Source organism: Pristiophorus japonicus, chromosome 19 (genome assembly GCF_044704955.1).
Source record: "Pristiophorus japonicus isolate sPriJap1 chromosome 19, sPriJap1.hap1, whole genome shotgun sequence".
Classification (NCBI taxonomy): Eukaryota; Metazoa; Chordata; class Chondrichthyes; family Pristiophoridae; genus Pristiophorus; species Pristiophorus japonicus.
In genome coordinates this window covers 91,930,206-91,955,483 of record NC_091995.1, presented here as the reverse complement: position 1 = coordinate 91,955,483, position 25,278 = coordinate 91,930,206, and the positions used below count along the sequence as shown (strand labels likewise).

Below are 25,278 nucleotides of genomic sequence, written 5' to 3'. Positions count from 1 at the left end.
ACGTGAAGTTAGAAATCAGTATTATAGGTCATTGAGGGCAATATTCGCTGTATGCTAACTTTGGAGATTGTGTATAAGCCAGAGGGTGAGACCAATTGCCTTTTAGTCTGTTCTACCGCTATTGTTGGTCTTGCTTCCATCCTAACATGTCCAGAGAAATGGGCAACATTCGCATTTTGCTCAGATAGGTTAAATACCACCAAAAGCAAACTCTGGCGTTATAAAAGGTTTTGATAGGTTGGATAGACTGGAGAAGCTGGGGTTATTCGCCTTAGAGCAGAGAAGGTTGAGAGGAGATTTGATCGAGGTGTTCCAAAATCATGATGGGGTCTAGACAGAGTGGATAGAGAGAAACTGTTCCCATTGGCGGAAGGGTCGGGAACCAGAGGACACAGATTGAAGGTGATTGGCAGAAGAACCAAAGGCGACACGAGGGAAAATCTTTTTACGCAGCGAGTGGTTAGGATCTGGAGTGCACTGCCTGAGAGGGTGGTGGAGGCAGACTCAATCGCGGCTTTCAAAAGGGAGTTGGATAAGTACCTGAAGGAAAAATAATTGCAGAGCTGCGGGGAAGTGCTCCCCGCCACAAACTCTGTTCCCCAGCCACCAACTCCATCCCTCTCCCCAACCCCTGTCTGAGGCAGAACCAGACTGTTCGCAACCTTGGTGTTATATTTGACCCTGAAATGAGCTTTCGACCACATATCCGCAGCATAACCAAGACCACCTATTTCCACCTCCGTAACATCGCCCGTCTACGCCCCTGCCTCAGCTCATCTGTTGCTGTAGCCCATCCATGCCTTTGTTACCTATAGACATGACTATTCCAATGCACTCCTGGCTGGCCTCCCACATTCTACCCTATGTCAACTGGAGGTGATCAAAAACTCGACTGCCCATGTCCTAATGCGCACCATGTCCCGCTCATCCCCTGTGCTCGTTAACCTACATTGGCTTCCGGTTAAGCAATGCTTCGATTTCAAAATTCTCATCCGTATTTTCAAATCCCTCCATGGCCCTCGCCCCTCCCTATCTCTGTAATCACCTCCAGCCCCACAACCCCCCCGAGATGTCTGCGCTCCTCTAATTCTGCCCTCCTGAGCATCCCTGATTATAATCGTTCCACCTTCTGTTGCCTGGGCCCCAAGCTCTGGAACTCCCTCCCTAAACCTCTCCGCCTCTCTACCTCTCTTTCCTCCTTCAAGACGCTCCTTAAAATCTACCTTTTTGACCAAGCTTTTGGTTATCTGTGCTAATTTCTACTTATGCGGCTCAGTGTCAAATTTTTATCGCATAATACTCCTGGGACGCGCCTCGGGACATTTCACTACGTTAAAGGTGCTATATAAATACAAGTTGTTGTTGTTCACTTGAACAAGACAGGATGAGAAATAATTTGACTGGGATATAAGAAGTTTACAAATTTGTCTCAAACTCAAATATACATAAATATAAATAAATATACATATATTTAAATGAAGCACACAAGTTGCTTGTATTTAAATTGAACAGCTTGGTCCCTCTGGATTCCTGTACTCTGTGGCTTTGTCTATAAAAAAAACAATCTGGTCCATTTTCTGTAAGTGAACAAGGATTTTAATCCCAAATAAACAAGATGTCAGCCATGCTTCAGTGGGCAACACTCTCGCCTCTGGGTCAGTAGGTTGTGGGTCCAAGTCCCACTCTGGAAACTTGAGCACAAAAGTCTAGGCTGACACTCCCAGTGCAGTGCTGAGGGAGTGCTGCACTGTCGGAGGTGCTGTCTTTTGTTAAACTGAGGCCCCGTCTGCCCTCTCAGTTGGACGTAAAAGAACCCGATCCCCTTCTCGAAGAAGAGAAGGGGAGTTCTCCCTGGTGCCCTGGTTAACATTAGTCAGTCAACCAACATCATTAAACAGATTATCTGAGAGATTATTTCCCCTGGGCTGGGGAGTCTAGAACTAGGGGACACAGTCTCAGGATAAGGGGTCGGCCATTTAAGACAGAGATGAGGAGGAATTTCTTCACTCAGAAGGTTGTGAATCTTTGGAATTCTCTTCCCCAGAGGGCTGTGGATTCTGAGTCTCTGAATATATTCAAGGCCGAGATAGATTTATGGAGTCGAAGGGAATTGAGGGATATGGAAATCAGGCGGGAAAGTGGAGTTGAGGTCGAAGATCAGCCATGATCTTATTGAATGGTGGAGCAGGCTCGAGAGGCTGAATGGCCGACTCCTGCTCCTATTTCTTATGTTCTTATCACGTTGCTGTTTGTGGGAGCTTGCTGTGCGCAAATTGGCTGCCATGTTTTCCCACGTTACAACAGTGACCACACTTCAAAAAGTTCGTCATTGGCTGCAAAGCGCTTTGGGATGTCCCGAGGTCATGAAAGGCACTGCATAAACGTTTTAATATAATGCAGACACTAATGCATAGATGCACACGTATGTGCTTGCACTCACACAATGCACAAACTCATCATCATCATGGGCAGTCCCTCGGAATCGAGGAAGACTTGCTTCCATTCCTAAAGTGAATTCTTTGGTGGCTGAACAGTCCAACACGAGAGCTACAGACCCTGTCACAGGTGGGACAGTGGCCTGCCCAGCGAAGCTGATCGAGTGTGGTTAGTGCTCCAATGCTGGGGATGTTAGCCTGGGTGAGGACACTGATGTTGGTGCACCTGTCCTCCCAGGGGATTTGCAGGATCTTGCGGAGACATCGTTGGTGATATATCTCCAGCGACTTGATGTGTCTTCTGTACATTGTCCATGTCTCTGATCCATACAGGAGAGCGGGTATTACTACAGCCCTGTAGACTATGAGCTTGGTGGTAGATTTGAGGGCCTGGTCTTCGAACACTCTTTTCCTCAGACGGCCGAAGGCTGCACTGGCACGTTGGAGGCAATGTTGAATCTCCGCATCAATGTCTGCCTTTGTTTACAAGAGGCTCCCGAGGTATGGGAAATGGTCCACACATACTCACACATACACTCAGATTAGCACCTTCCCCTTAGATGCTTTGTCCATATTTTTTATAGGAGGCAGCTGCATTGTAGACTTTGCAAGTCTTCACACTCAGTGAGGTATCTTGTACGCTAGGAGGGCACATGGTCCCCTGCCGGGTCAGGAGATTGAGTAAGCTGGGCAGAGACTGTTTGAAAAATCATAAGATGGTATTTGGAAGGATGGGATGGCATTCGGTAGCCGTATCTTTTTCCGTGGCTCAGTGGGGAGCACGCTCACCTCTGAGTCAGAAGGTTGTGGGTTCGAGTCTCACTCCAGAGACTTGAGCACATAAACCTAGGCTGACACTCCCAGTGCAGTGCTGAGGGAGCGCCGCACTGTCGGAGGTGCCGTCTTTCAGATGAGATGTTAAACTGAGGCTCTGTCTGCTCTCTCAGGTGGACGTAAAAGATCCCATGGTACTATTTCGAGGAGTTATTTTAGGGGAGATATCCCCGGTGTCCTGGGGCCAATATTTATCCCTCAATCAACATAACAAAAGCAGGCTTATCTGGATCATTATCACATTGCTGTGTGTGGGAGCTTGCTGTGTGCAAATTGGCTGCTGCGTTTCCCACATTACAACAGTGACTACACTCCAAAACATACTTCATTGGCTGTAAAGCACTTTGAGACGTCCGGTGGTCGTGAAAAGCGCTATATAAATGCAAGTCTCTTTTCTTTCAATATATGTACAAATCTCCAACCAAGCTGTGCGAATATTTCCAGGTTAGCTATAAAAAAGGTAAATTGCACGTGCTGGAAATCTGAAATAAAAACACTAGGTGCTGGAAATACACACCAGATCTGTCAGCGTCTATACATGTTTTGGGAGGAGATTTGCCAGCAGTTCCCGTTGAAGCATCTCCACTCAAAGAATAAACCTGCTTTTCCTCTATCAGCTTCTGTTGTGACTATTTCTGATTATTTAAGTGATTTCATCTTTGTGCAAATAGATTTTCCATGTGGGAGGATCAACAGCCTTCAGGTCCATATTCCTTTGTGAGTGCTAATTAATAAATCACTGGCATTTGCCAATGGTCAGTAATTCCTGTAATAACATAATCTGCGTTAACTAGCATTTAACTATGGTTCTCAGGTTGATCCCTGTAATATTATGTAATGCCATTTTTCGAAGTTGATGTGCTTCAAAAAACAGGTTGCTGCCTGTGTATGCTGTGAGGAGGGCTGAAGCATCTCAGGCAGAAGGAGGGGGTGGTTGTTTGTTCGGTTTCCTGCTGCTAGCATGCGTGAGTTCATCCCTCCTCCCTTTTCCACCCTCAGGAGGATGGCACAGTCCGAAGGATGAGCTGAGTACATGCTGTCTCCTCCCGTGGGTTCCCCCCCCCCCCACCTCCCCACCCTCCTTTCCACCTCCACCCTTGAGGTAGATGTTACTCTGGATGCTACTAAACCCCACCAAGCGGGATTTACAGCACCGACCATCTCCGGACAGCTCCAACTAAAGTCATCCCCAGCTCAGCAAGAGGGAAAGCAAGCATCCTACCTGTAGCACCAGCAGGCTGAACAATTCTTTGAAAAGAATTTGTGCGAAGAGGAGAAAATAAACTCCACAAAGACCACCCAAGGTAAGAGAGATGGGCCTTTTGTATTAAGCAGCTGCCTAGCAACCACATTATTAGCAGCAGCTTGTTGTTAAGCCAACAGCCTTCCTTTTGGGGAGAAGGTTGTCGGTGAAGCTTTGCTTCGGTTCCACACAGATTCATTTTTTTTTTGAAAGATTATTGAATGTGCTGTTTATTCGGGCCACTCCCTCAACTCAAGAGCCCTTTGTGAGGGGTGTTGGCAAAATTGCACGCTCGTTATCAATCTTGTTATATAACACCACCCTCCATCACCCAACAATACCCTGAAGAGCCAGGGATAGTAAAAAAATTTTAGATTCGCTTCCTACCGCAAGGGTGGAGCTCTCGTACGCGACCTGGGGCATTGTTCGAGTTACTTAAATCCAGCCCAGCAAACAAGGCTCCGTGGATTACGGTGCTGCCAGTGTTGGACGGAGTCGGGCACCGCGCTGTTTGGGTGGGGTCTCGCAAGGGGTAGGGCGCCGCCCTCGCAACAACAGCAACCACTTGCATTGATGTAGCGCCTTTAACGTGGTGAAACGTCCCAAGGCGCTTTGCTTCACAGGAGTGGTGCTGCTGGGTTAGGGCGGTGCTCAAAGAATCTTAGAAATTTACAGCACGGAAGGAGGCCATTCGGCCCATCGTGTCCGTGCCGGCCGACAAAGAGCTACCCAGCCTAATCCCACTTTCCAGCTCTCGGACCGTAGCCCTGTAGGTTACAGCACTTCAGGTGCACATCCAGGTACTTTTTAAATGTGGTGAGGGTTTCTGCCTCTACCACCCTTTCAGGCAGTGAGTTCCAGACCCCCACCACCCTCTGGGTGAAGACATTTCCCCTCAAATCCCCTCTAAACCTCCCCCCAATTACTTTAAATCTAAGATGCTGGAGAACTGCGCTCTTGGGCACTTGGCACTGTCCTTGTTCGAAGATATATTGGCAGCAGAGTTCAGGAGAGATTTTAATGAAATAATAGGCCGTTAAAGAAAAAAAATCTGAATCATTAAATAATTCAGCACCAGCTGGATTGTAGATTCTTCAAGTTCTGCCATCTGTGAACTTTGAGACTGAAAGCTATCAGCACAGCAGCTCGAAACTAGAACGAGGTTCTGATGATTTTTGCTTGGCGTAAGTGTCAGAAATATGAGAACGTCAGACCATGATTGCACTTCAAGCTGACTTCCCAATACTCAGCGTCTGCTCTCAACATGAAATAATTTATTTTCCCCCGGATTTTGCGCCCGTTTTTAATGGACTTTTAACTCTGTGTACTTCGACAAAGTTCCAGTAGTTTTCATTTCTGGCTTTTTGCGTGACGGCTGATTGCAACTGGGGCATTACACAGCAGGAGCTCAACACTTGGGCTCAGTTCTCCCCCCCCCTCCCCGCTTCCCCTCTCCCCCTGAGCTAGGGATGTAAAGCATCCTGACCCCGATCGCTGCCTAGTGACAAATGCTGGGAGGTGAATGAGATCGCCGACATCAGAGAGAACGGCAACGGGCTTGGCTGTGGTGCCTCCCACAGTCAAATAGCCCGCCAACACTCGATGTACAGGCATTTGGCCGAGGTACTGGACAGCGCAGGCCTATGTGTGACCGAATTTTGGCATGCGCCAGAGCCTTCAGAATAGGAGGGAGGAGATCCATTACGTACAGCGCCCACTGACCTTAAGATAAGCCCATACACACATGGGCCAGAGGTCAGAACCAGAAGTTTTTGCTGGACGAGTATCGTTAGTCAATTCTTCATTATAGAACACTTCTAAAAATTACTGTTTAATGTTGCGCAGCGATAAATACGAATGCCTGCGAACTTAATTTTGTCGTCCTCACCTGGAACTAAAAGTCTAGGCAGTTATTGCAATTTAATGGGGTAATACTCTATTTCTGTGGTGCAAGTCACTGCTTGCTAATCCCTGCTGTTTCTCTACGAAAGAGAAAAAGGACCATTTTAAAATTCTCATCCTTGTGTTCAAATTCATCCATGGCCTTGCCCCTCCCTATCTCTGCAACCTCCTCCAGCCCCACAACCCTCGGAAGTTCTCTGCACTCCTCCAATTCTGGCCTCTTGCCTCATTTTCATCGCTCCACCATTGGCGGCCATGCCTTCAGCTCCCCGGGCACTAAGCTGTGGAATTCCCTCCCTAAAACTTTCCACCTCTCTACCTCTCTCTTCTCCTTTAAGTCGCTCCTTAAAACCTATCTCTTTGACCAAGGTTTTTGGTCACCTGCCCTAATATCTCTTCAATAGAAAAAGAAAACGCTGGAAATACTCAGCAGGTCAGACATCACCTGTGGAGAGAGAAGCAGAGTTAACATTTCAGGTCGTTGACCTTTCGTGAGAACTGGAAAAGTTAGAGCTGTAACAGGCTTTTAAGCAAGTGCAGGGACAGGGAAAGGGGGGAGAGGAGGAAAGGTCTGTGATAGAATGGAAGACAGGGGAGATTAAATGACAAACGAGATGCTAATACAAAGCAAACGGAGATGGTAATGGGACAAGTAAAGAAACAAAAGATGGGTGTAGAAGAGGTGTGAATGGGAATGGCAGAAACAGCTGCCGTGGGAAAAAATAGGGCGGGGGAGGTTATGGTCTGAAATTGTTGAACTCGACGTTGAGTCCAGAAGGCTGTAAAGTGCCTAATTGAAAGATGAGGTGCTGTTCCTTGAGCTTGCGTTGAGCTTCATTGGAACAGTGTAGGAGGCCGAGGACGGAGAGGACGGAGTGGGAGTGGAGCGGGGAATTGAAGTGACAGGCGACTGGAAGCTCAGGGTGGCGCTTACGGACTGAACGGAGGTGCTCCACAAAGCGGCACCCAATCTGTGTTTGCACATTCTTGCTATTGAGGGAGTGCAGCGAAGGTTCACCAGACTGGTTCCCGGGATGGCAGGACTGACATATGAAGAAAGACTGGATCGACGAGGCTTATATTCACTGGAATTTAGAAGAATGAGAGGGGATCTCATGGAAACGTATAAAATTCTGACGGGATTGGACAGATTAGATGCAGGAAGAATGTTCCCGATGTTGGGGAAGTCCAGAACCAGGGGTCACAGTCTAAGGATAAGGGGTAAGCCATTTAGGACCGAGATGAGGAGAAACTTCTTCACCCAGAGAATTGTGAACCTGTGGAATTCTCTACCGCAGAGAGTTGTTGAGGCCAGTTTGTTAGATATATTCAAAAGGGAGTTAGATGTGGCCCTTGCGGCTAAAGGGATCAAGGAGTATGGAGAGAAAGCAGGAATGGGGTACTGAAGTTGCATGATCAGCCAAGGTGCAGGCTCGAAGGGCCGAATGGCCTACTCCTGCACCTATTTTCTATGTCTATGTTTTTAAAGTGCCTTTGGACGTTTTACTACGTGTGAATGCAAGTTTTTATTGAATCCATTGTATCCCTATCTCTGACACCTACCCACTGTTGGAATCACCCCATCGTCCAGTAACTAACATATCATCTTGTGTTGTCAATCACGGTAACGTTGCCATGTTTGAAGTAACCATTATATAAGGCTCTGTGACACGGAGCTGGGATGGTGCAGGTTGAAGTGTGCAGTCAAACTGCGCTGCTGTTCTGGTAAACCAGACAGTTATTGAAAATTGAGGGGTGGGGGGGGAGTTACTGCCATATATTTTCTAGAAGTTGATAACACTGTTGGAGATCCCACAGTCTCAGACAGGTGTGTGGCACAGAGAAACCCAGCGACGAGGAGAAGACGACATTGTAAAAAAGGAAATATTACCCTTAACCAATCGAATATTGGGAAGACCAAAGCCATTGTTTTCGGTCCCCGCCACAAACTCTGTTCCCCAGCCACCAACTCCATCCCTCTCCCCAACTCCTGTCTGAGGCTGAACCAGACTGTTCGCAGCCTTGGTGTCATATTTGACCCTGAAATGAGCTTTCGACCACATATCCGCAGCATAACTAAGACCGCCTATTTCCACCTCCGTAACATCGCCCGTCTCCATCCTTGCCTCAGCTCATCTGTTGCTGAAGCCCTCATTCATGCCTTTGTTACCTCTCGACTTGACTATTCCAATGCACTCCTGGCTGGCTTCCCACATTCCACCCTACGTAAACTTGAGGACATTCAAATCTCGTCTGCCCATGTCCTAACTCACACCAAGCCCCGCTCACCCATCACCTTTGTGCTCGCTGACCTACATTGGCTTTTGTCTGCCCGTGTCCTAACTCACACCAAGCCCCGCTCACCCATCACCTTTGTGCTCGCTGACCTACATTGGCTTCTGCCTCGGTGTCAAATTTTTATCTCATAACACTCCTGTGAAGCACCTTGGGACATTTCACTACATTAAAGGCGCTATATAAATACAAGTTGTTGTTGTTAAAAGAATGTAACTGAGTAAATAGTGCTCCTTACCCTGCTGAATAAACAACAACATTTGCACAATGAATAATTCTTGCCCTGCTGACTAAACAGCAACTCAGTGCGGTTACACGCTAAATAATCCTAATCCTGATGACTAAACAGAAATTCCATACAGTCACACAATGGGTAACTCTGTAGTTTCCTGGCGAGCTACTTTTACTCTGCGGGCTAAATAACAACCATGCACTGTTACACAACAAGCGAGCCTAATCCTGTTGTATAAACCGGACCTCTTTCAGATGAGACGTTAAACCGAGGCCCCGTCTGCCCTCTCGGGTGGATGTAAAAGATCCCATTCACTATTTTGAAAAAGAGCAGGGGAGTTCTCCCCGATGTCTTGGCCAATATTTATTCCTCAACCAACATCACTATTGACTAAAGCGTCACTGTGAGAAAACTAAAAAAAAATACTGGATGCTCTTTGGGATCATCAACAATATTCGCGCCACACAAGTGCCAGACAATGACTATATCCAACAAGAGAACATCTAACCACCGTCCCTCAACAAAGGCATTACCATTGCCGAATCCCCCCACATCAATATGCTGCGGGTCACCAGAAACCTAACTGGATCAGCCACATAAATACTGTGGCTGCAAGAGCAGGTCAGAGGCTGGGTATTCTGTGGCGAGTGTCTCACCTCCTGACTCCCCAAAGCCTCTCCACCATCTACACGGCACAAGTCAGGAGTGTGATGGAATACGCTCCACTTGCCTGGATGAGTTGCAGCTCCAGCAACACTCAGGAAACTCGACACCATCCAGGACAAAGCAGCCCGCTTGATCGACACGCTACCCACCACCTTCAACATTCACTCCCTCCACCACCGGCGCCCCCTGGCTGCAGTGTGCACCATCTACAAGATGCACTGCAGCAACTCGCCAAGGCTTCTTCGGCAGCACCTCCCAAACCCGCGACCTCTACCCCCTAGAAGGACAAGGGCAGCAGGCGCCTGGGAACACCACCACCTCCACGTTCCCCTCCAAGTTACACACCATCCCGACTTGGAAATATATCGGCCGTTCCTTCATCGTCGCTGGGTCAAAATCCTGGAACTCCCTCCCGAACAGCACTGTGGGAGCACCTTCACCGTACGGACTGCAGCGGTTCAAGAAGGCGGCTCACCACCACCTTCTCAAGGACAGGTAAGGATGGGCAATAAATGCCGGCCTTGCCAGCGACGCCCACATCCCAGGAATGAATACAAAAGTTGAAACAGTTTATTTTGACCCATTATAACTGAATGATAAGACTACATTGGGAATATTGATGGAATCTTAGCCAAGAAGATACTATTAGTGATTTTATCGATCAAACACTTAATACATTCATAAGCCATTTGTCTGCTATTTTAGAGTAGGCATTAATCCATTTAAAATAAATGGCTCAGCGTCTGCATCGGAAACAGGAAACTAAGGATAGCTATAACTGGAAACTCTTCAAGTAAAAAGCGGTTTGAAATAAGGTAGCCCAGGAATAAAAGCAGAAAATGCTGGAAATACTCAGCTGGTCAGACAGCAGCTATGGAGAGAGAAACAGAGTTAACGATTCAGGTCGATGACATCTCATCAGAACATCGACCTAAAACGTTAACTCTGTTTCTCCCTCCACAGGTGCTGCCTGACCCGCTGAGAATTGCCGGCATTTTCTGTTTTTGGTTCAGATTTCAGTATTTTGTTTTTGTATTAAGGAACTCCAGGAATTGGTCTGTTATTGAAAGTATTTATATCAATGATTTTCCTGAGGATATCAATAGCAAGCGCTCAGAGTCCGAGGATTATTAGACAGATTTTTGAACGATAAGGGAGTCAAGGGTTATGGGGAGCGGGCGGGGAAGTGGAGTTGAGTCCACGATCAAATCAGCCATGACATTGAATGGTGGAGCAGGCTCGAGGGGCCAAATGGCCTACTGCTCCTATTTCTTATGTATGCCAGAATTGTAGGCAATCTGTTCAAATCACAAAATATTTGCTGGGTGCTACATTACATAAAATACTATTATAAATTATATTAAATATTGGGAGCAATAAAGTGGATACAAAGTCAATTTAGAGGTCAAACACGGCATATTTCGGAGGCCCCGTTTCTATGGCGAAAGGTCAGAGTTCAGGTAGGCCCCAGCCTCTTACCTGAACAAGTCCAGATGGATTTGTTATTTTTTTCAGAACTTTCCTTTGATTGCAGTTAACATTGGAGGCCAAGAAAATAATAAGGAACAGCTTTGGATATTTGAGGGCACTGGGCTAGTAGGTGCAAATGATGTTCCGTGTGGACACTGATAAAATAATTGGTGAGTGAGCATTGAACCAAAGTGGAAAGCGTGTGTCAAGTAGAGCAGTCACACAGCATGCAGATCAGAGAGAGGATTTGGGTGTTGTGTGGAAAAAAAATCATTGAATCCTGCAGCTCAGTGCGTGGGCGCAGTAATAGGAAGACAAACAAGATACAAGGATGCAGCCTAGGGCAACTGAGATGTTGCCAGCTCTCAGCAATCTAAGTTGTTCTGCCTTTCACACTTTCCTCTTTCCCTTTACAACTTCTACGCTTTCCCAAGCCATCCATTCATGTCTCGCTTGTTGCTGGATCGATCAGTTATTCAGTCATTTCCTTTTAATGTTTAATATTATCATTGTATTATGCAGCCACATTTACTTATGCAAACAGAAATGAAGAACTCCAAAGCCATTTACTGTTACACGACTTGCAACTGAATCTGGCTGCATTCCCCTCAGGGAGTCTCTGAAGTACAGGCACCAAACCCCCACCTCCATTACGTGTCGCTTTACTCCAAACTGTCACGCTTGCACAAGCTTCCTGTCCATCTGTGCTGTCATATTTGTGTATCACAAATCAAGAGACGTGAAAAAGGATTTGTAAAGGAGATTCGTTTCCAGACAGCTAATTGCTGTTAATTAGGGATTATCACATTTCACTGATTGCTCCAGGGAACAGTACTGCTTTTGAAGGAACAAAATTTACAAATGAAAAGCTCCTCGAGATCCCGCACAATCCGGGCTGTGGCTCCTTTGTTAACTCCCGTTGCCCCGAGCAGGGGTATTTCCTGCGGCTTATCGAGAACTGACACTTCAATCGTTCACTCCTACCTTTGCCATTCAACATCATTATAATTTTTTTTCGGTCGGTAAGCTCTCTGCAGCCTGATGATGGGGTTGGTGGGGGGGGGGGAGTGGGGGTCATAATCCCCTCCAAATGGCCGCAACCATCGCCACGCAAAGTGGCCAACTGTTCCATTCAGATTGGTTCCGCTCAGAGCAGACTTGGTTGCTGTGCCTTCATGCCAGTCTTTGTCTGGCAGATTGAACGTGTCAATAAAGACATGTTGGCTTTAATCGGGCAGACTGTTCAATGTCCCTTTGCTCTGCTCGTGGCTCTGGCTATTGAATGCTGTGCTTAGTTCTACAAGAGCTTTAGATTTGTATCCTGTGGCCTTTGTGCTGGCCAGGTCTGAAAACCAGCCCATTTATATTACAGTCAATGCTTGGAAATCAACAACTCAGCAAATGTATGGCCACTGCCTCCACACTCATTCCTCTCTTTGGCATCTTCATTACACATTCCTCACTCAGTGTCAGCTGCGGCTCAGTGGGCAGCACCCTCACCTGTGAGTCAGAAGGTTGTGGGTTCGAGTCCCACCCCAGGGACTTGAGCACATAAATCTAGGCTGACACTCCCAGTGCGGTACTGAGGGATCGCCGCACTATCGGAGGGGCAGTTCTGAGGGAGCGCCGCACTGTCGGAGGGGCAGTACTGAGGGAGTGCCACACTGTCGGAGGGGCAGTACTGAAGGAGCGCCGCACTGTCATGGGGCAGTACTGAGGGAGCGCCACACTGTCGGAGGGCAGTACTGAGGGAGCGCCGCACTGTCGGAGGGGCAGTACTGAGGGAGCGCCGCACTGTCGGAGGGGCAGTGCTGAGGGAGCGCCGCACTGTCGGAGGGGCAGTACTGAGGGAGTGCCGCACTGTCGGAGGGGCAGTACTGAGGGAGCGCTGCATTGTTGGAGGTGCCGTATTTCAGATAAGACGTTAAACCGCGGCCCCGTCTGCTCTCTCAGGTGGATGTAAAAGATCCCATGGACCTATTTTGAAGAGGAGCAACGGAGTTATCCCCGGTGTCACGGGGCCAATATCTATCATTCAATCAACATCACTAAAACCGATTATCTGGTCATTGTCACGTTACTGTTTGTGGGAGCTTGCTGTGCGCAAATTGGTTTCTGCGTTTTCTACATTACAACAGTGACTACACTTCAGAAGTACTTCATTGGCTGTAAAGCGCCTTGGGGCATCCGGTGATCGTGAAAGGGGCTATAAAAATGCAAGTCTTTCTTTGTTTACCTCAGCCACTGTGTGGGGTTCAGCTATGGGAGGGTGAGTACTGGTGGGGGAGGTTGTGCTTGAAATTCAGGCATTTAACTTGTGTGTCATTTGAATGTCCGATGATCTCCAAACTCTAAACTGCTCCAGCATTAAGGTAGACCTCATCACCTCAAAGCCCAAACACTTGGTTCCTGAGTCTGAGTTCCACAAAAGGATGTTGGGAGTCAGAAAATCAGCGGTAATTCTGAATTCGATTCACATATTACACTCCCCCCTAACTAACCAAGCAGCCCCCTCCTTTAGTTCAAACTGTAAGAAACTCTGAACTCCACTGTGTACTTTGTTTTTATTTGAGAATGACTGAGATTGTTAAACTAGCTCCTGAGAAATATCTTCCATTCCATCCCTCATTCACATTGACATTTCTCTAATCATCAAAAATTGATTAACTGATAAATTTAAAAATCCATAAATGTTTCTGTTTAACCCCTCTCACTCCAAGATGCCAAGGAGAAAACACAAAAAAATCCAGGCTGACACTCCCAGTGCAGTGCTGAGGGAGCGCCGCACTGTCGGAGGTGCCGTCTTTCAGATGAGACATTAAACCGAGGCCCCGTCTGCTCTCTCGGGTGGAGGTAAAAGATCCCATAGCACTATTTCGAAGAAGAGCAGGGAAGTTTTCCCCGGTGTCCTGGGGCCAATATTTATCCCTCAATCAACATAACAAAAAACAGATAATCTGGTCATTATCACATTGCTGTTTGTGGGAGCTTGCCGTGCGCAAATTGCCTGCCGCTTTTCCCACATTACAACAGTGACGACACTCCGAAAAGTACTTCATTGGCTGTAAAGCGCTTTGAGACGCCCAGTGGTTGTGAAAGGCGCTATAGAAATCCAAGTGTTTCTTTTTAACACACAACTAAAAATCAAAGAAAGCTTCCTCTAAAAGCTTTGTGCCAAATTAGAGCCTGTTGAAAAAAAGGATTCTATTTTCTGCCTGCTTAAGGGAGCAACAGTTTTGGAGGATGAGTGGAGGAGCATGGCAGAGGATGCTGACGGCACTGGGAGCAGCTTTATTGGAGCCGTCTGTTGGTCTGCCTCAGATACACGTGTCTAAATCTGGCACCGAACAAATTTACACAGAGGAAGCAGATCGCTCATCAACTAAGCAAGCGCTCAATTAGGAAGGGAGCCACTCGAGCCAAAATGATTGGATTAAGCGATGCCTGTCCATACATCTCCATTTCATTCCTCTTCCTACAGACACTCAGAGGGCCTGAGGCCTTGTTCGGATGCAGAAAAAAAATAGAAATGTGGCCACAGAGTTGGATTTTTACACTCTTAAGCGCTGTGGGTACTGTCCTGTCATCCCTGCGTGTTACAAAGCGAGGGATTTATTGATTTGTTTTTGGGGTATGGGCAAGGCAGCATTTATCCCTGGGAGGGCATTTAGCGCAAACCACATTAAGGCCAACAGTGGCGAGTCCAGGACGGCCGGCATTGATGGCTTGTGGGGAAGGCGGCCCCAGCTCCAGCCCGCCCTCTCACAATAATCTACCATTGAAGGGGCTTGTTCAGCCCGCCCTGCGAGGTTCCCAGCCAATTAACAGGAAGCGGGTCTGATGACGTAATTTGATGATGCATCATCAGCCAGTTTCCTTAAAGGGACCATGGCCCAACTTTTTTTTTTGACAGTTGTGCTGTCAGTGTTCTGCAGCATTGAGGTGCTGCAAACACTGCACAGAGGCACAGGGCTGCACCCAGGCTCTCCCATGACTCCCTCCGGATGCTTATAGAGGGAGTCACAGCACACAGGGAGGTTCTCTTCCTTTCCCATGGGCGGAAGAGAACCTCCCCAGGACGCCAACGCAGCCTGGTTGTACATTGCACAGGAGGGCACAAGCAGGGATGTTGTCAAGTGAAACTGACTGCAGTGACGCAAACCTTTTCAATGATCTCAGTAGATCACAAAACGTTACCGCAAAGCCACATTCAACCTCATCCTGCTGTGCCTCTCATCACATCCCCAGCACTCTGCCTTCCCTACCCTACCCTGCACATCCTTACAACAACTTACCTTGCACCTCCAGCCATCTACCTCTCTCTCTCTCTACATTATCACATCCCCATCTCACTAGCTACCCCTCACACTCACCCTCATCCTAGTCCAATCACACCAACTAAGGGTAGCTTGGTACACTTGGGTGTTTTAGCCAATCTCCATGTAGAGTTTCTGCTAATGTGTTGTCAAACATTGAAACCTTTATTTTCAACATTCTGTGTTCTTGGACTGATTTGTGTGCATCTTTGGAAGTGGATCAGTGAGTTGTAGTGAATAGTCAGACATAAGCGTACCCCGCACAATGGTGATGATTGTGAAAGGAATGGTTTGGGCATTGTAGGGATGCTTTATGGTGCTGGTGTGGAGTGGTGCCAACCTGCGCATGATGTGGCAGCCAGGGTGTACAGCGTCAAGTGAAATAAATGTGGCCATGGCATCCCGGGCAGCGATGTGGTCGAGTGCTGATGCCCTGCATCCTGTACGGAGAAGGTTGGTGTTGTTGGTGATGCTGGTGTGTTTAGTGGTGTTGCAATTGGGGCTGATCGTGGCACGATTCGGAAGACCAAGGTGAGATTTTCTCAAGGGCACCGATGTTGCTGAAATAGAAGACAGCTGAAGTTGAGATGACAGAAGCGATCTATCAATGGTGAGAGAGGTTGCTCCAAGGAGGTGACAGTGAATAGAGAGTTCACTGAAAGCTCTTCGGGGGGAAAATTGCCCTTCATAAAAAGGCCCGTTACCACCTCTAAGAGGCAGCCAATAAACATTCCGGGGCATTTTTGGAGTCTGTTGCTAAAAACAAAAATGCATCTTACGTTCTTATTGCCCTAAAACCCTCCAAGATCTCTACGCTCCTCCAATTCTGGCCTCTTACACCTCCCCGATTTGAATCACTCCACCATTGGCAGCTGTGCCTTCAGCTGCCAAGGCCCTCAGCTCTGGAATTCCCTCCCTAAACCTCTCCGCTACCTACCGCTCTCCTCCTTTAAGATGCTTCTGAAAGCTTACCTTCGTGACCAGGTTTTTGGTCACCTGTCCTAATAAGAAAGTAAGAAATAGGAGGCCCTGCATCCTGTAGTTCTATGCTCACAGCTCCTGCAAAATTAGCTGATTACATTTACGAGTGAATCTCAGCATTGAAAATAAGTCTAGCTCTTCACAAAGCCTCAGAACATAAAAACATAAGAATTAGGAGCAGGAGTCGGCCATTCGGCCCCTGGTGCCTACTTCGCCATTCAGTAAGATCGTGGCTGATCTTCGACCTCCACTCCACCTTCCTGCTCTGTTCCCATATCCCTTGGTTCCCTTTGAATCTAAAAATCTGTCGATCTCTGTCTTGAATATACTCAACGACTGAGCAACCACAGAATTCCAAAGATTCACAAGTCTTTGAGTGAAGGAATGTTCTCCTCATCTCAGTCCTAAATGGCCGTTCCCTTATTTCTCCTTATGTGGCTCAATCAAAGGTCGTCTGGTAATGCTCCTGTAAAACATCTTGGGACATTTGTACAACGTTAAAGGTGCTATAAAAATGCGAGTTATTATTGCTTATCGCCGTTGTAATTTAGAGTACCCCGTGTACCCGGAGAGGAGTTTCTCAGGTTACCACTGATGGTAATATCGTAAACATGTAAAATCCCTTTCCTGTTTAGAAATGGAATGCAGGTGGACTAAGCAAGGGCCCTGTAGCAACTTTGGCTGGGGTAAAGAGCTGATGCTGATAGAGATGTAAGAAATGTTGTGTTGTATGACTCTTAATATTGAGGAGGGAAAGTATTCTGAAACAAGGGAATCATTATTAAAGGATTCGTTAATGTAGAATCCCACATCTAAAAATCTTTATCTGTTCCCTGTCTTTGCACTTACCACCGGTGCCGTCTTTTGAGATGAGACGCTAAACCAAGGTCCCGTCTGCTCTCTCGGGTGGAAGTAAAAGATTGGACAGCCTCTATTTTGAAGAAGAGCAGGGACGTTCTCCCCGCTGTCTTGGGCCAATATTTATCCCTCAATTAACATCACTAAAAACAGACTATCTGGTCATTATCATATTGCTGTTTGTGGGAGCTTGCTGTGCGCAAATTGGCTGCCCCGTTCCCTACATTACAACAGTGACCACACTTCAAAGGTACTTCATTAGCTGTAAAGCGCGGTGGAATGTCCTGAGATCGTGAAAGGCGCGAAAAGTCATCAAGTCCCGCTCACCCATCACCCCCTGTGCTCACTGCACCGTGTCCTAACTCGCACCAAGTCCCGTTCACCCATCACCCCCTGTGCTCGCTGCCCCGTGTCCTAACTCGCACCAAGTCCCGCTCACCCATCACCCCCTGTGCTCACTGCACCGTGTCCTAACTCGCACCAAGTCCCGCTCACCTATCACCCCCTGTGCTCGCTGCCCCGTGTCCTAACTCGCACCCAGTCCTGCTCACCCATCACCCCCTGTGCTCGCTGCCCCATGTCCTAACTCGCACCCAGTCCTGCTCACCCATCACCCCCTGTGCTCGCCGACCTACATTGGCTCCCGGTTAAGCAATGCCTCGATTTCAAAATTCTCATCCTTGTTTGTAAATCCCTTCATGGCCTCGCCCCTCCCTATTTCTGTAATCTCCTTCAGCCTCCCAACTCCCTGAGATGTGTGCACTCCTCAAATTCTGCCCTCTTAAGCATCGCTAATTATAATCACTCCACCATCAACTGCCTAGGCCCCAAGCTGTGGAACTCCCTCCCTAAACCTCTCCGCCTCTCTACCTCTCCTTCCTCTTTCAAGACGCTCCTTAAAACATAGCTCTTTGACCAAGCTTTTGGTCACCTGCGCTAATTTATTCTTATGTGGCTTGGTATCAAATTTATTTGCTTTTGTCTTAAAACACACCTTGGGACGTTTTATTATGTTAAAGGTGCTATATAAATACAAATTATAATTGTTGTATAAATGCTAGTCTTTCTTTTTACAGTTCATTCAGCCTAGTAGCAACGGAGTTAGATATAGTAAGTCAAGGTTAATGGAACTAATGAGCCTTTGAAGAAGGACAGCCATTTATGATATCTTTTAGCTAACATTAATTCAGAGGCTGAGCTGTCGACTTTTCCAGAGTAAAGTGCATCGCAGAGAGCATATCATATCCTGCTGTAGTCACTCATGTGAGGCTGCCCAGCAAGGCACCATTTACAGGACCTCTGATCCCATCACAGCCTTGACTAATACCCATATTGTGTTCTCCGACTGGCTCAATAGTCACAGGTCAGACCACTCAATGGAGGAATTCATGTTTCAAGTATGTGATGGGTAGATTAAAGCCTCTCCCACAACAATGAGAAATTCACCCGCTGGACCATCGGGAGAGAAGGACAAGAATGTGGAGGTGGAACGGGAGTTTGTTACAATCTAATCCATTTTCTAGTGGGTGCAAGCCCACAACACAAAACAGAAAAATCATTTTTGCCAGCTAACATAATGTGCAAGTGCCAAAAGGCACTCAAAAGGGGATGGAGTATAAAAGCAGGGAAGTCTTGCTACAACTATACAAGGTATGGTGAGGCCACACCTGGAATATTGCGTGCAGTTTTGGTTTCCATATTTACGAAAGGATATACTTGCTTTGGAGACAGTTCAGAGAAGGTTCACTAGGTTGATTCCGGAGATGAGGGGGTTGACATGAGGAAAGGTTGAGTAGGTTGGGCCTCTACTCATTGGAATTCAGTAGAATGAGAGGTGATCTTATCGACACACATAAGATTATGAGGGGGTTTGACAAGGTGGATGCAGAGAGGATGTTTCCACTGATGGGGGAGACTAGAACTAGAGGGCACGATCTTAGAATAAGGGGCCGCCCATTTAAAACAGAAATGAGGAGGAATTTCTTCTCTCAGAGGGTTGTGAATCTATGGAATTCGCTGCCTCAGAGAGCTGTGGAAGCTGGGACATTGAATAAATTTAAGACAGAAATAGACAGTTTCTTAAACGATAAGGAGTTATGGGGAGCGGGTGGGGAAGTGGAGCTGAGTCCATGATCAGATCAGCCATGATTTTATTAAATGGCGGAGCAGGCTCGAGAGGCCATATGGCCTACTCCTGCTCCTATTTCTTATGTTCTTATGTAAAAGGGTTCATCTATGCCATTTCATTTCAGTGATGTGTCTCTGTGTTCGCTGTGGCTCAGTGGGTAGCACACTCGCCTCTGCGTCAGAAGGTTGTGGGTTCAAGTCCCACTCCAGGGACGTGAGCACATAGGCTGACACTCCCAGTGCAGTGCTGAGGAAGTGCTGTACTGTCAGAGGTGCCGTCTTTCAGATGAGATGTTAAACCGAGGCCCTGTCTGCTCTCTCAGGTGAATGTAAAAGAACCCACGGCACTATTCTGAAGAGTTATCCCTGGTGTCCTGGCCAATATTTATCCCACAATCAACATAACAATTATCTGGTCATTATCACAGTGCTGTTTGTGGGAGCTTGCTGTGTGCACATTGGCTCCTACATTACAACAGTGACTACACTCCAAAAAGTACTTAATTGGCTGTAAAGACGTCCGGTGGTCATGAAAGGCGATATATAAATGCAAGTCTTCTAAGTGTGCCAGTGGCAAAACTGGCCATAATTCTGCATAAATGAGAAAACTCACCTCAGATGATTTGTGGGGAAATTGGGAATCCCACACAGTAAGGGATACTCTTCTCAGGTTGGGCTTAAGGTACACTTTTGGGATAGTGTAAAAAAAATACACTTTACTTTGCATTGATCCCATTCGTTTCATTTTGTCTGAGAAACCTCGGTGACTGTCAAGACTCACAGAAGACATGTTTTATATTTGTGGATGCTAAACAGGAGGTGAAAAGATCAAAATTAGAGAGGGGAAGAGTGGAGACGAAAGGCACATTTAAAGAGAAAGACTTGGAGAAAGTATTTCTCAGCAGCGAACGAGTTGGCAAGCTGACCTGGACAGAGAGGCAAGAGTATAATGGCTGAACGAACGGCAAAGAGTGGCTGAGCGGACAAGGAGACGTTGAAGGAATGGAGGGACCATACAAAGATGTAAGACATGAGGAGATCACCGAGGTCGGATGGGAGCAAGGCATGAGGGCATGAGGGTTCATGAAAGTGAGGGCCGAAATTTTAAATTCAACTCACTGGGGCATAGTGGAGCTCAGAGGGGGGTTGGGGGGCAGCAGCGGGCTGAAGGACAACATCAAGGTTGAAAACAGCAGCAAAAAAAGACAGTGTAGATAAGGAAATAGCAATTGAGTGAAACAGCGCAGGTGGATTAGGAAAGAGAGAATAACAGAAGTGGTCTTGAAACCAGCTCAGGAAACATCTCACTGCAGCAACTCGCCAAGGCTTCTTCGGCAGCACCTCCCAAACCTGCGACCTCCACTACCTAGAAAGACAAGGGCAGCAGGCGCATGGGAACACCACCACCTCCACGTTCCCCTCTGGGTCTCACACCATCCTGACTTGGAAATATATCGACCGTTCCTTCATCGTCGCTGGGTCACAATCCTGGAACTCCCTCCCTAACAGCACCTTCACCACACCATCTGCAGCGGTTCAAGAAGGCGACTCACCACCACCTTCTCAAGGGCAGTTAGGGATGGGCAATAAATGCCAGCCTTGGCAGCGACACCCACATCCCCATGAACGATTAAAAATAAACCTAGAGAAGGGGTAGTGGTACCATCTCAGGGATTAGTCAAGAACTATCGCCCAACTGAGCTCGGAGTGATTGATGAAGTAGAAAGTACACTCCACTCTAATCTCAGGGTGCTTGACGCTGACATTGTGTGCCACGGGTGGATTTGCTCCATTTTCCACCATCAGCTTCCCTCACCTTTGCGAGCGCAAACATTCATGGCAAAGAAAAACCTTTCCATCAAAAAATGAAAAGGTCACATGCAGATTGAAGAGAATGGCAAATCATTTTCCCATTTCAGACGCTTATTACAGCTGACTCATGTGAGATTGCAGACGAAATCTGCCTCCATAATAAAAAAAATATATTTCTCCATTAGCAGGAAAGGTCCCGATTTCCGAATCGCTGCGGGCCCAAATCAAGGCAGCCACTCTTGATAATGGAATCCTTGCACATTAAGCATTAGCGCGGATCGGAGTCAGTGCTGAGGGTGGGCTCAAAGGTCAGTTTGGTCCCGTTGTTCTGCAGCCCACCCTCTCACAACCCTGTCGCCATGGTGATATCCAAGCTGCCAACCCACGGAATGTGGGCGGAATCAAAACCTGTTATTAAGCGCACCTGCCAAGAGCAAATGTACCGAAGAGGAGAAAATCGCTGTCAGATAAGCTTCAGCAAGTGCCAGAAATCAGTGGAAGAAAGTCAGCATCTGTCGGAAACAGAGACAGGGCATTGCTGAAACTTTGAATGTCAGATAAATGTGACCACTGTATCAGCCCAATGCACTTAGATAGCAGTATTGCAAAGAAAACAATAGCAGACCATTGGAAGCTGTGCGATTTTAGGGAAGGAAAAGAATAGAGGTGTTGTTCTTCAATCAGAGACAGAAAGGAGCTAGTTTTTTGCCAATCATGAGTGAGAGGACTATTTGTCAAACTGCACCCCGTAGACTCATATTCCCAGCCTGTTTCAAGGAATTGAATGTATGAGTTTTCCCTCATACATTCCCGAAGGCGCAGACTATCGCGGGCTTTGGTTCCACCCCGCGTAAACTTGAGCCCATCCAAAAACTCGACTGCCCCGTGTCCGAACTCGCACCGAGTCCAGTTCACCCATCACCCCCTGTGCTCGCTGACCTACATTGGCTCCCGGCCCGGCAACACCTCAATTTTAAAATTCTCATCCTTGTGTTCAAATCCATCCATGGCCTCGACCCTCCCTATTTCTGTAAGCTCCTTTAGCCCCACAACCATTCAAGATCTCTGAGCTCCTCTAAATTTGGCATATTGCACATTCCCAATTTTAATCGCTCCACCATTGACGGCTGTGCCTTCAACTGTCTCGGCCCTAATCACCAGAAAATTCTCCCCCTAAACCTCTCCGCCACATTCCCTCGCCTCACGACGCTCCTTAAAACCTACCTCTTTGACCAAGCTTTAGGTCACCTGTTCTAATATCTCCTCATGTGACTCTGTCAAAGTTTGTTTGATAATGCTTTTGTAAAGCACCTTGGGACATTTTTACTATAATAACAACAACTTATATTTATATTTATAAAGTGCCTTTAACATAGTGAAACATCCCAAGGCATTCCACAGGAGTATTATGCGATTAAAAACTTGACATCGAGCCACATTAGTAGAAATTAGGGCAGGGGGTCAAAGAGGTAGGTTTTAAGGAGCGTCTTGGAGTATGAAAGAGAGGTAGAGAGGCGGAGAGGTTTAGGGAGGGAGTTCTAGAGGCTAGGACCCTGGCAACAGAAGGCACGGCCACCGATGAGCGATTATAATCAGGGATGCTCAGGAGGGCAGAATTAGAGGAGCACAGACATCTCAGGGGGTTGTGGGGCTGGAGGAGATTACAGAGGTAGGGAGGTGCGAGGTCATGGAGGGATTTGAAAATAAGGATGAGTATTTTGAAATTGAGAAGTTCTTAAGCGGGAGCCAATGTAGGTCAGCGAGCACATACTAGGTTAAAGGCGCTATATAAACGCCAGTTGGTGTGTGGATTGCTTGTTGAGGACTGGCGCGCTGAATGACATTATAACTTGGACCACGGCCTCCCATAGGGTCTAGTAAGAAGGAGGAACTGAGGGAAATCCTTATTAGTTGGGGAAATTGATGGGATTGAAGGCCGATAAATCCCCAGGGCCTGATGGTCTGCATTCCAGAGTACTTAAGGAGGTGGCCTTGGAAATAGCGGATACATTGATAGTCATTTTCTAACATTCCATAGACTCTGGATCAGTTCCTCTGGAGTGGAGGGTAGCCAATGTCACTCCACTTTTTAAAAAAGGAGGGAGAGAGAAACAGGGAATTATAGACCGGTCAGCCTGACATCGGTAGTGGGTAAAATGATGGAATCAATTATTAAGGATGTCGTAGCAGCGCATGTGGAAAGAGGTGACATGATAGGTCCAAGTCGGCATGGATTTGTGAAAGGGAAATCATGCTTGACAAATCTTCTGGAATTTTTTGAGGATGTTTCCAGTAGAGTGGATAAGGGAGAACCAGTTGATGTGGTGTATTTGGACTTTCAGAAGGCTTTCGACAAGATCCCACACAAGAGATTAATGTGCAAAGTTAAAGCACATGGGATTGGGGGTAGTGTGCTGACTTGGATTGAGAACTGGTTGGCAGACAGGAAGCAAAGAGTAGGAGTAAATGGGTACTTTTCAGAATGGCAGGCAGTGACAAATGGGGTACCGCAAGGTTCTGTGCTGGGGCCCCAGCTGTTTACATTGTACATTAATGATTTAGACGAGGGGATTAAATGTAGTATCTCCAAATTTGCGGATGACACTAAGTTGAGGAGGATGCTATGAGGCTGCAGAGTGACTTGGATAGGTTAGGTGAGTGGGCAAATGCATGGCAGATGAAGTATAATGTGGATAAATGTGAGGATATCCACTTTGGTGGTAAAAACAGAGAGACAGACTATTATCTGAATGGTAACAGATTAGGAAAAGGGGAGGTGCAACGAGACCTGGGTGTCATGGTACATCAGTCATTGAAGGTTGGCATGCAGGTACAGCAGGCGGTTAAGAAAGCAAATGGCATGTTGGCCTTCATAGCAAGGGAATTTGAGTACAGGGGCAGGGAGGTGTTACTACAGTTGTACAGGGCCTTGGTGAGGCCAGACCTGGAGTATTGTGTACAGTTTTGGTCTCCTAACTTAAGGAAGGACATTCTTGCTATTGAGAGAGTGCAGCGAAGGTTCACCAGACTGATTCCCGGGATGGCGGGACTGACATATCAAGAAAGACTGGATCAACTGGCCTTGTATTCACTGGAGTTCAGAAGAATGAGAGGGGATCTCATAGAAACGTTTAAAATTCTCACGGGATTGGACAGGTTAGATGCAGGAATAATGTTGGTGAAGTCCAGAACCAGGGGTCATAGTCTAAGGATAAGGGGTAAGCCATTTAGGACCGAGATAAGGAGAAACCTCTTCACCCAGAGAGTGGTGAACCTGTGGAATTCTCTACCACAGAAAGTTGTTGAGGCCAATTCACTAAATATATTAAAAAAGGAGTTAGATGTAGTCCTTACTACTAGGGGGGATCAAGGGGTATGGCGAGAAAGCAGGAATGGGGTACTGAAGTTGCTTGATCAGCCATGAACTCATTGAATGGCGGTGCAGGCTCGAAGGGCCAAATGGCCTACTCCTGCACCTATTTTCTATGTTTCTATGTTTCTTTCTATGGCTAGAGTTAACTGCTGCAGTTATCAGGGCCGCTTTCATGTGAGACTGCCAGATTGTGAAATGAGCTAAGAAACACTATGCTGCCAGTGGTGACTGGGTTTGCCTGCCAATCATAACATGCGTACGAACAACCCCCTCAGCTCCCAACCTACGGCTGCGTGCCTATTTTAATATGATGTCCTTGGCTGCAAATTTTGAACCTTTGAACTGCCTGTTACTTTAACGTACTTGTGTTTGTTGTGTTAATCTTACCAGTTAAAAGCTGGCCTGCCAGATGGAATGCAGTACAGTGGCAGGTTTCACCATGGGCACCTTCTCGTGTTGCCTCTGCTTTGTCACAATTTGACAGCATTACCTCTAAATGTAGGGCCACGTGCGCATATAACGCAAGGCAAAGTTGCTCCCGGGATCCCGAAAAGTAAGTTAAGCAGAACTCCAGAATGTCTATCTCGTATTACAGCTTACATTATTCATCTGTAACTCGTTGCTTTCCTTGGCGTGACATTTCTATGGTTTCAAGCAGCACAGGAACCATCTGTTCCACGTAGCATTTGATTATCTATTTGTACTTTCCTTATCACCCGCGATCTCTCTCCCAA

At 47.0% G+C, this 25,278-nt stretch overlaps 1 protein-coding gene across 10 annotated transcripts in view; it reads left to right on the top strand.

The window, feature by feature from the left end:
* The window catches only part of LOC139230043 (synaptotagmin-1-like), a 383,490-nt gene that overhangs the window by 258,727 nt on the left and 99,485 nt on the right, over positions 1-25,278 (top strand). For 7 of the 10 annotated variants that reach the window (XM_070861801.1, XM_070861805.1, XM_070861802.1 and 4 more), the window contains one exon: positions 4,269-4,573. The exons of 2 other annotated variants lie outside the window; for them this stretch is intronic. The gene's annotated coding sequence lies outside the window, so the exon portion shown is untranslated. Of the gene's footprint in view, positions 1-4,268; positions 4,574-11,110; positions 11,248-25,278 lie in introns of those variants that run through there. One more of the 10 variants, XM_070861809.1, reaches the window with a different exon arrangement.